Raw genomic sequence first — 11,192 nt, 5'->3', positions numbered from 1 at the left:
CTGGCAGCCGGGTCCCGCAGCCCCAGAGCCGGTCCCTGTCCCCCCGCGGCACCCTCTCCCCGCAGCGCTGAGGCCTCCTGCCACCCCTTCACCGCAGATGGGCGAGCTCCCGGCCGGCCCTGCCGAGGCTGCCCCGCTCTCCAACTACGACTCCCTGGTTCCTCCGTGTCTTCCTGACGGACAGTAGGCAACCGCACCCAACCCGGCCCACCGCACCCTTCGCCTCCCGGGACGTCCCGGCGGGGAGGAGCCGCCCGCCCCGCTCCGCTCCGCCCCACGCAGGGAGCTCCGGGCGGAGCAGCACGATTTCGCTGCCGAGCGGGACTACCCGGAGTCGCCTCCGCCTCCCCGCTCCCCCCGCGGCAGCGGCGGCAGGACCCAGGTGAGAGCGGGGCGGTGCCAGGCGCCGCTGAGGGAGGGTTCGTCCGGCTGCCGCCGCTCCCGATCGAGAGGGCGGGATCGGGCGGCAGGGAGGCCGGGCTCAACTTGACAGGAGGGAGGGAGGGAGCGAGCGAAGGACGCGTCGGTGGCTGTGCTCGCCGGGCGCGGGTGAGTGAGGGAGGGAGGGAGGGAGGGAGGGAGGGAGGGAGGGAGGCAGCGAGCGAGCGGGCGGGCGGCGGCTGGCGTGGGGAGGGTAGCGGGTGGCCGAAGCGCGGCGCGTCCCCGGCGGATGGCGGGCGGCTGGAGAGGGGAGGCGGCGCTCGGCCGCGCCCCGGTAACGAGGAGAGGCGGAGACACCGGGCGATCCCCGGCTCCGCTCCGGGGGCTTGCGGCGGCGTCTGTTCCCTCGCGGCCCGGAAGAAAGTTTGAGGGATGCCGATGAGGTGGACGTTGCCCCTGCCCCTCCGCCGCAGAGCCCAGTCGCCAGCCGGCGGTCTCCGCGCTGCTGCCGCCGCCTTCGCTTAGCGCCAGGTCGCAGACAAAGCCGCCGCCCCACCTGCCGCCCTCGCCCCGCTGCGGGGCCGCCGAGAGGCACCGTGACGGCTGCTCTGCCAGAGACGGGCCTGGGCCGAGACGGGCCCCGCTGAGAGCCGACAAACTTATTTTTAGATGTGCCTCCCATCACAATGCGTTTTAAAATTAGCACAGTTCTTATTTAAGGAGTGGGAAATAAAGTGGTTCTGGAGGCCTCGTGGCGGTTGTGGGGGTTTAAAGCTGTTTTTCCATGAAAAAAAAAAAATGTAGTTTCAGTGGTACAGGCAACTGTGAGGCAGTTAATATCCACAGGTGCACACAGGATGCTTTTGATGTATCTTCCTTAAGGTCACCTCTTAAGCACATGAACAACGATGCTCATGGCTTTGTCCTCCACAGTGTGTCTTCAGCATGAGGCACAAGGTCTAATGTGCTGGCACACCTGATTCATGACATTCTTTTTACAGTGACTCGAGCTTTTTTGGGCTGGTGTTTCCTTCCTTTTCTGTCTTGTCACTTCTCTCTGGAACATCTGCAACATGTGGGTGATAGAGGTTGAAGGAGTGACAACAAGGTGCAAGGGTCAGTACTAGTTATTATCTTGTAAATTAATCTTTTTGGTTTTTTAGCTACTGTATCGGCTGATACAGTATATCATGTGTATATTGTGTCGTTTGTATGAATGGTCATGATTGCTCACAAAGGAGAATTCTGATTTTCATTATAAACCCACTGCAAATGTACAGGAGGATTGTGTAAATGAAAAATGAAAAGTGTATCTCCAATAAGGAAAGGAATTTTAAAAACATCAAATCACAGAGTATTTGAAATCGGAAAGGCCCTCTGGATGTCATCTAGTCCTGCTCCCACGTCCCAAACAAGTCCAGTTGGATAAGGTTTCTCAGACCTTGTCCAGGTGAGTTCTGAGCATCTCTGAGGTTGGAGATGCCACAGTCCCTGTGGTTGTGGTGGTGCCAGTGTCTGCCTGCGTTTGTGGTGTATTTATTTTCTTTTCTTAATCTACTGGCAATTTCCTGTGTTGCAATTTGTGTTTCCTCACGTCCTGCCACTGTGCACCTCGCATCCATCTGTGGGTGACTGTAGTAATGAGCATCTGTAGTTCTAGAAGCTAGTAGAAGCCATGCTAGCATTTTGGACCAAAGGGCTGATTGTTTCATGACACTGCTCTAAGCATGATTGCTAGATTTTATTCTCATAAATTGTAAAATTATTCTTCCCAAGCATTTGCTTAACATTTCCTATTTACTGGGATGTGGTTAATAGCAGGTTAGCATATTAATTTAAAATGCATAAACTCCTTATGAACATTATTTGTTGTTTTATTTTTAAAATCAAATAAATGCCAGATAATTTACCCATCAGTGTTTGTCCACTGGCCTTCTGTGCCTTATCCTAAATTTGGGAGTTTGCTCCCAACTTTTCCTAGAGTCCTTTCTCCATTAACAGTGTCATATAGTCTCTTGGAATGACAAAGAGTCTACTCGTTTTAATAGACAGAAAGCTTTTCGGCTTTAATCTTGAAATAGATTTTCCTTGGGAAGGAATGTGCCTCGAACAATACAGTACAACCTGTTATTACTGGGAAGTTGCCTTTGTACTGTACAGGCATTGTTTAATGCTCTGGAGAAGCCTTGGTGGATATTTATGATGCAGTTGATGTGGAAAATGATGTGGGCATCTTTTCTTGTTCAGGAGGGGAAAAAAAAAAAAGTGCTTAGGCTGCGCAGAATAAAAATCTGCATGTTCTCCATCGTGACACGTGACTGCCAAAACCACTTGTTTCTTAATTTATGTACATTCTTGGATGGTGCTGATATTTCAAAAGCAGGAGAAGATCTTTGTAATGTGATTCATAGGATGTCACTTTCGGACATGTCTGGGTAGAATTTCAAAACATTAGTATGATGCTGCTTAATAGCAAATGTTTCTGAATAGCTCATGTTTTCCATTAGAGCTATATCAAATAATTTATTAGAAGCCTTTTGAATGGCTGGCTGCACTGAATTTGATGATATTTACAATCATTTGATAAATAATTTATCTTACTTCTCCAGATAGCATCTGCCATTGTATAATGATGGGAACACCTGACAGTTATGCTTGTATTAATTGTAGTGAACTTCCACTCAGGAAGAAATCAAATGTATGAGGGGGTTGTTGTTGGTTTTTATTATTTTATTTAGTCCTGTAATGCCTATGTGAGTCTTGGATATTCTTGACATGTGTAAACCTCTTCTGCAGGTTCACTGAACTCTAGATTATATATCTGAGATTTTAAATTTTGCCATCACTAATATTCCAGGGCTTTTAAAATTATATTTTCTGTTTCAGAAATGGGCTATGTTTTTCCCAGTCTGTATTAATGTTCTGTTAGCATGTCATTATTGTAAAATAAATAAACTAGTGGTAAAATAAATAAATTAATGACACATTACATTACATTTTCATACGACCAAACTTGTTTTTGTGGGGGGTATAGAGCTTTGTTTGGTTTGACAGCATTTGAGACTGATTTGCATAGTTGCTAAAACAGGTTATTTTGGACTGTTAAGATCAAAATCTTGAAAGGGGAGATCATCGTAAGTCTTCAAGTAGACCATTATAGCAGTGATTCATATAATAAATTTCAGTCTGAATTTGGACAAGAACATGAAACTAGGAATGCACTTGTTAGACTCATGAATGGTTTGCTTATTGTAGTGTGTACAGAAATGCTGTCACTAGCTCTAATGTTATTGTTATAGGACAGAATTTCATAATGCAGCTCATTCTCTTTCAGTTTTATGGCCTGGAGGACTGAATGTTGGAACGACTCCGCTAAATTAAACCTGGGGTCTGTGACAATGACTAATGCCAGATGCTTCAGAGGGAATTGTAAGAACAAATTTGAGATAATTTGCATCCCACGCTCAAGGTGAATCCAATGCTTTGTAGTTTGAAATTGGCTTAAAACCCAAATAATGCTTAATAGCTTCTTCAGATGTTATTATGCATAATTATGATAATTTTGGACATATTTGTCTCTGATACAAGTACTCAGTCTAGATCTGTGGCTAATATGGGGGACAGCTAGATTATGCAGGGGGTTTGTTTGCTTGCTTGATGCCAGGCTGTTTACACACTTAGGCCAAATTGACTATTTTCCACCAGATTCAACAATTAGGGCAAACGTGACATTTTGGGAAATAGAGGTGTTCCTGCCCACGTATTTATACTTTGAACTGCAGTGGTGACAACAGTCATCTGTGTGTGAAACCTGCCCAGTTGCAGATTCCTGCTCTATTTATGTTGGAGCAAGGTGTGGAACAGAAACTTGCTTCTCAGGGAATCCCATTATCACCAGTTTGTAGGATCGTCTGGGATGTGTATCTCTCAGCTTCTCTTGTGGAGACTGTGCCTATGAGTGCCCATGCTTGCTAGTTAGGTCTTTTATTTTGAACTTGGGAAACGTGAAGTTTATGTTCTAAGGGCTGTCCTAGTGAGTGTTTAAGAATCTTATATATAAACAGCATCAACAAACAACAGAGAAGTCTGAAATGACCCTCTAGGCTGATACATACTTACTTGAGTCTCCTGAGCTGTAGAAGCTTGACATAGAAGCAGAAGGAAAAAAAAAAGGGGTTATTGCAGTACAGCCTACTTCTGAATATTGCTCAATTCCAGTATCAGTCTCATCTTGAATGTGGGATGCTTATCACCTCACATTTATTCTCAGAGTCTCTTTCTGAATCCTATTAGATTCCTGATGTTGATGGTTTCTGGTAAAAATAAGTATTGTGAATATGTATTTATGAGAATTTGTAAATATCACCTGGTAGAATGGTACTAGTCAGTATTATTCAATGAGAACCTGTGAACCTAAGCATAGATTTCATTATGGTATTGCTTAGGAATTTCTGCTGGTTTTTTTTGAGCTTTATAGTCTTTGCATGGTGTTCTGGAGGGGGGTTTGAAAGGTTTACAGTTTGCTGGTGAAATTCTGCAGTAGTTTCCATGAGCCCCTGACAGACTTCACACTACATTTGCAGATTTACGTGTTTGAACTTTGATTGAAATTACAGACAGTGCTGTTCGAAATCAGTGCTCCTTCAACTTTTGTGAGGTGGATGCCTTTACCTTCCTTTTTTCTAGAAAGAAGTCCATGGCTTGCCTATATACACCAAACTGGCGTTGAAAGGGATGCTGTGGCTCTTGCTCGAGGAATACCTCCGCCTAGGCTAGAAATCAGTCATCCTCTGTGCTAATCCCACAGCAGCTGCACCAGTTTAAGTGATTGGCTGCTAATGCTTGTACTGATGTAGCATCCAAACCTGCTTTCCACAGAACACTTCATGTTTGCAACACAACCACTTGTTCTGTTCTCTGATAGCAGCGTCATTGCTGCAGGCATCCATGGCAGGAGACTGCTATAGATGGCAGTGTCAGGCTGGAGAAGTGGTGGGAGAATTCTTGGTTACTGCAGTCACAGGAGGTGAGAACTAAATTTAAAACTTCAATTTTTGTCCCTGCCAGTTGAAGTTTTCTTTCCCAATATAGCCTTAGTAAAAATCATGGCTTTTATTGACTTTCTATTATACTCTCCATGTCAACCAAGAAATCTCCTTAGATATTTTAGGCAAATGTCTAAAGCATAGTGGTGAAAACGTAGTACACATTTACTCTCATATTTAAGACTCAATTCTTGAACATTTGTACTTAACACTCCCCTTCTCCTCCAGATTCTCTGAAGTGCCTCGTCATATTTTTAATTGAGCAGTGAGAAAGAATGTAATAATACAAATAAGGTTACTGATGCCTATAAATTATTAGCCCATGCTTCATGGTAGAGCATTTTGTTTTTATTGCAGTTATGTAAGAGCACAGATAATTAGAGTACTTTGAAAGGAATTTAATACAAGTGTCAGTCATCATTGTAAATGAGTGATTGTTAGGATGTGGATTTATTTTATTCTTTGCATCATAGTATGTGGTTTGTCTTGGAGCAGAAATTGCAAGGTCCCCCAGATCAGGCCGTGACAGGGTGTACAAACCTGGAGTAGGATTTCATGCCTAAGCACATCTCTGGAGTGAGACTGGAACTTTTCTGTATACTATGCATGGGAGGGAAGGCAAGACATTTAGCAGTGCTATAGGATATTGCTGTCTTACAGAATCATAGAATAGTTAGGGTTGGAAAGGACCTTAAAACCATCTAGTTCCAAACCCACTGCCATGGGCAGGGACACCTCACACAAGACCGTGTTGCCCAAGGCTCTGTCCAGCCTGGCCTTGAACACTGCCATGGATTTAGGTAGAATTTTTATTTAGGTAGGAGTTGTTTTTCGAAGATAGGCTCTTTGCACAATAGATCACTGAAAAAGAATCTATCTCAGCTTGTGGAAGGCTTTATTTGGCATCAGAACACCTATATTCATTCACTGCAGGACTTTAACTGTAATCATCATATGTGTACCTGACAAGCTGTATAAAAGCAATACAGTGGAGTTTATTTTTCTAAAAGATGAAATCAGTTTCTACATTATTTTTATTACTTAATATTTTCTTTCAGATGTCCTTACTAAAAATATAATTCTGTGCAAAAGCAAAACAAAATTTGAATATATGCTATTGTTCTTTGGAAAAAAAAATTATGTACTTTTGTACTTATTATAAAGAAAATACAAACTGATGCATCCAGAAAGCAAGCTGGTTTTCTCTAATGGTACAAGCAGGATTACTTGTTGAGAGTGGCAACTTTACTGCTGTTGGGCAAAAGCGTGACTTTAACCTCTGTGCATGTGATGAAATACCATGAATGATCCTGCAGTTACTGTTGGCAGTGAGGGTGAAATGACAGACAAGAGGTAACATACAATTGTTTTTATTGTACTATAGCAGTGTAGACTCTTCTTCAGTGCATAATTCCATACACTGCTGTTTAACAAACATTTTTACCCAGAATTCATCAATATTATGGGGTTTTGGTTTGTTTTTTTTGTTTTTTTCCTTCCCCCCCTGTGTGTTTTGGTAAGTTTTGAAATGAGTTAGAAGGAAAGCTGTATGCATTATCTTAATCATAATTTGGTCTGTAATTGTTTAATGGAGCCTGGTTAGTCTATTGATACACTTTCAGCTTTGTTATTATTAAATTAACATTTTCAGTACCTTAAAATTCTACATTTTATATACATAGAAACTTGTATGCCATGCTCATTTGAGGTATTTTTAGCAATGCATATTGTGAGAGAGATGTTTTGGCTATCCAAAGTTCTATTAGATAATCTTTGTCAGAAGATTTAAAAACAAAATAGCACAATCTGCATCTTTCATATTATATTTGCGTATTGCTTCTGTCTCCCGATTGAATGTGATCATCATTTACAGCAAGCCTGTCCTGTGAAGTCTGATGCTGGTAAAGCTCATTTTCTTACAAATTTTTATCTTATGCTTTATCTCATTATTATGATCAGTGGTTTTAGTACATTGAAGGCATGGTATAGTTTCTCTCTGTATGTGCTCTGCTAATGTGCATTATAATGTGAATCCATACTCCAGCCTTTGTCTCATTCAGGGTGTTTAATGGAGCTGTTTGTCAGAAACTTGTTCTTCATTTGGCCATCTGTTTCCCTAAAGCATGTAGCAATTTAACTACCTTTGAGGTCGCTATCCTGTCAAAAATCAGTAATATCTGCCAAGTGGTTGAAAACTGTTGGGAGGGGAAAGGAGAGATGTTCACAGACCTTGTGATCACATAAGCTTCTTAGCTTTAGCAAAGCAGACCTGAAATCTGTATTTTAATTATTCTGCAGCAGTTGGGATTCTGATGCTCTGCTTACAGAGATGCATCTCAAAAAAAAGAAAATTGTGTGCATATAAGAAGTTTAAAACATGTTCTGAAACCAGATACTATTTCTTGGACTGCCTAGTGTCAACAGGAGGCTCATAAAAATACTGTTAGGGTTTTTGTTTGTTTGTTTTTTTAAATGAAATATCAGACCCACATTTTAAAATGTACTTATTTTTCATAAATTTAAAGTTTTAATGGATAATTTGAAAGCAGTATTAGCTACAGTTTATTCAGGCAAGACATCTCTGTGAGTGTGTATCTTAGGGTTTAATATCATGAATGTCTTAGCAAGGGTTTGTACAAGGAGTGCAGAGTCACAAGTGGGATTGGGGTACCTGTTTGAAAGAATAGCTTTAATATATACTGCAACCATAAAGCTCCTGCTCCTCCTATTAAAAATACTTGTGGGGTCACATACTCAAACACAATGCTTGACTCAGTTTAAGTAGGGATGGTTTTTATATGTTATTTCAGTTTTGGCCTGTCGCAGGGTCATTTGTCTGGAAGTCTTCTTACAGAAGTCATCTTGAAATTAATCCATACCATGCGAATAGGAAACTGTCCTATAACAAATGGAAATCAATATCCTGTTTCTTTTAATTGCAGAAAGAAGAATAGAAAACTGTTTTCTGTCAATAATAATGAATCACAATTAAACCTTAGAGTACTCGGAAGTATGCTGTTGGTAATAGACATATTGTATGTTCTCAAGAGTTTAGCCTTACTGTATAAACTGTGCAGTATTATTTCTTGCCCAGGCTAACCATGGCAAGCAAATGGGCTATGGCTATTTACAGTAGTCTCATGAGAATACTAGCAGGTACACTTCAGAATAAAAATATTTGGTTTATGTTGCTCTTGCAGTTCATAAGATGCTTACTAATGTGATCTCAGAAGTTAAACATGCATAATTTGTTTCCTCTTTTTTTACACAGACAGTGTCTTGTATACTAGATAAGAACCACTGCTATAGTAAAAGGAAGAGAGAACAGCTACGTATATATTTAGCCCTGCCTGCTGTTTTTTGGGTCAGATTGAATGTTTCTGAAAGGAAAAGGGAATGGTAATGACCCTCAAGGAAGATATGATCCAGCTGGAGCAGCTTCTGAAGTGTAACAAAGAGGACATGGGAGAGAGCCAGAAGCTGCAGTGGAGGTAAATGCTGGGAGATGGAGAAGCATGGGTCTGGCTCCAGGAAGTCAGTCCTCAGTGACTACTTCTGTACCACTACAGTACAGGACCTGGAGATGATGCTAAGCTGACCTCAGTCTGGAACAGCTCTATCACAGAGGAAAAGACTACTGAGCAGTATGACAGTTAGTGTTTGGTGCTCGAGGTCATGTCTTGTCCATCCTTTTGTTTTCCAGTGTAGACATGGCTCAGAGTAATGGGGAAATAAAAGGCTGGTTTTTAGGGAGCTAAAGCTGCACAAGCTTATACAAGTACCAGTTTGGCAGTGGTATTTAGAAGAAGTTCTAAATGATGTATACGACCTTGGAAGAGACTGTGTGGGTATTTTTCTCCCTAGGAAGCAGCTGGAGATCGGAGGGTTGGAAATGATGTTCAGAGGAAAGAACAGTTCCTGCATTGACATAGTTATGGGTTAGATTTGGTTTTAAGCTTTTTAAATAGTATAAACTGGCAACAAACCAGCTCGGGCTCTTCTTGTGCACAATTACATTGCTTAAGTTTCCTATTTTTGTATTTTAATAAAATACAACTTCAGAGACCAAAAGCTGTAGTTTGGGGAGGTTCTTTTCCTCTTCTTCTTTCACTCTCTTTTTTTTAATAATTTCTTTTTAATGGTCACACATAAAAAGGGAAACATAACTGTTCCATCTGAAGTCTGCATTTGGTTTCTGCTGCAGTGCTAATGCAGTTTACACAAATATGAGGCCAAGAGGAACAGTCAAGAACATGTTACCTCTGACAGATTGAACAGTGTGCAAAGTTCTGTTTAAGTACACATATTTAATATGATGCCACTGGCTTTTTCCCGCTTTCCACTGAATTTTTGAGAGAATTTAAATTTATAAACATATGTAAAGAGTTTGGGTTTCTGGTTTGTTTTTTTGTGTGTGTGTGTTTGGTTTGTTTTTTAAAATTGTGTTAATTAAAAAAATGGAAAATACTAAGATTCCCTTAGTTGCTATGGTCAAAATTATTAGTGGAGGGAAAGACATGCTGGGAAGGAAAGGTTGCTGTAGCGGCCTTTTTTAATTGTAAAAATTGTAAAAGTAATTCCTGTGCTGACTTCTTCCGATCACTACTTCTGCCTTGTTAGCATTGCTGTGGGGTTTGTTGTTTTGTTTAGGTTTTTTTCCTAATTCACATGCTAATACCTAGCTTTGAGGTATATGATATCAGTATGTAAGGTTGTGCTATTCACAAATGAATCTCCATTCTTTGAGCGGTCTGATGATGTTCCCCATCCACTGGGAGGATCCACGGGCTGCCTCCAGGACTCTAGAATTTTTGTGAGTGATGGAAGTCTGATGGTACTTAGGTCCCTGAATCCATCTGAGAAACAGCAGTATTCAAATGATGTCTGAAGCAATTTGTAATGTTATGACTCTGCTTCTCATTTCTGCTACCATTAAAAGATGAAGGAAAGGAAGAAATGGCTGAGCTGTTTTTCTGTTGTTTTCAAGGATTTAAATGTATTGCATAGGTGGTTTGTGTTTTGTTTTTTTTTTTTTCCACTGGAAAATGGGGAAGAATAGACGTATCCTTAATATGCCACATAAGCCATATTCAAGCATTACTGTGGCAGGTAGTTCTTGATATACAGTTTGTATATAAACAAATACAATTAGCTGTGGAATTATTACAGTAGCAGTTATAGTAGGTTAAATTATATTTAAGCATTTTCTTTCTCATAAAAACTGTGAAAAAGAGTGAAAAAGGTAGTACTTAAACTGCTGCCTGTGATAGAGTACTGTGACACCATGCTGGATGAAAAGTTAACACACCATGCTTGCAGATTACTTTGCCTACAGTAAATTACAGAAGATTCTGAATAAATTTGTGTCGTGTGAAATTCAGTGTTGACGTATGTTAAGATCTTCTTCAATAAAAGTAATAAAATCCATATACACCATTGAGACATCAAAGTAAATATTTCTCTGTGTTGATGGCTTAATAGATAATATAGGCCCTGAAGTTTTTTCCTCACCCTATTGTATGAATTAGTTGTCAGCAAAGACATGAGTATCTCTGTTTACGTACAGCCATTTGCTGTCCAGAAAGAGAGCAGAAATAGAAGCTGGAGACTGGCAACAATGATAAATAGGCTTTGGAAAGCCTTCCATATAAAGCAAGATTGAGAAGATTGGCACTTTTCAACTTTTTCCACTTAGGACTATATGCAGAATACTAGTCTTCATGAGGAAAGGGAACTGTGTGTTCTGTCTACCCTTTTTGACAGAAG

At 41.0% G+C, this 11,192-nt stretch overlaps 1 protein-coding gene across 3 annotated transcripts in view; it reads left to right on the top strand.

The window, feature by feature from the left end:
* The first annotated feature begins 252 nt into the window (after positions 1–252).
* Positions 253–11,192, top strand: part of FRY (FRY microtubule binding protein) — a 231,138-nt gene continuing 220,198 nt past the window's right edge. For 2 of the 3 annotated variants that reach the window (XM_062615077.1, XM_062615076.1), the window contains exon 1: positions 253–382. The gene's annotated coding sequence lies outside the window, so the exon portion shown is untranslated. Of the gene's footprint in view, positions 383–468; positions 550–11,192 lie in introns of those variants that run through there. The other variant, XM_062615078.1, reaches the window with a different exon arrangement.

This window comes from Pezoporus occidentalis, unplaced genomic scaffold, assembly GCF_034315485.1.
Source record: "Pezoporus occidentalis ecotype Australia unplaced genomic scaffold, CSIRO_AGI_Poc_V1 ctg18, whole genome shotgun sequence".
Classification (NCBI taxonomy): domain Eukaryota; kingdom Metazoa; phylum Chordata; class Aves; order Psittaciformes; family Psittacidae; genus Pezoporus; species Pezoporus occidentalis.
The sequence above is the reverse complement of the archived record's forward strand: the minus strand, read 5'-3'. Positions and strand labels throughout refer to the sequence as shown.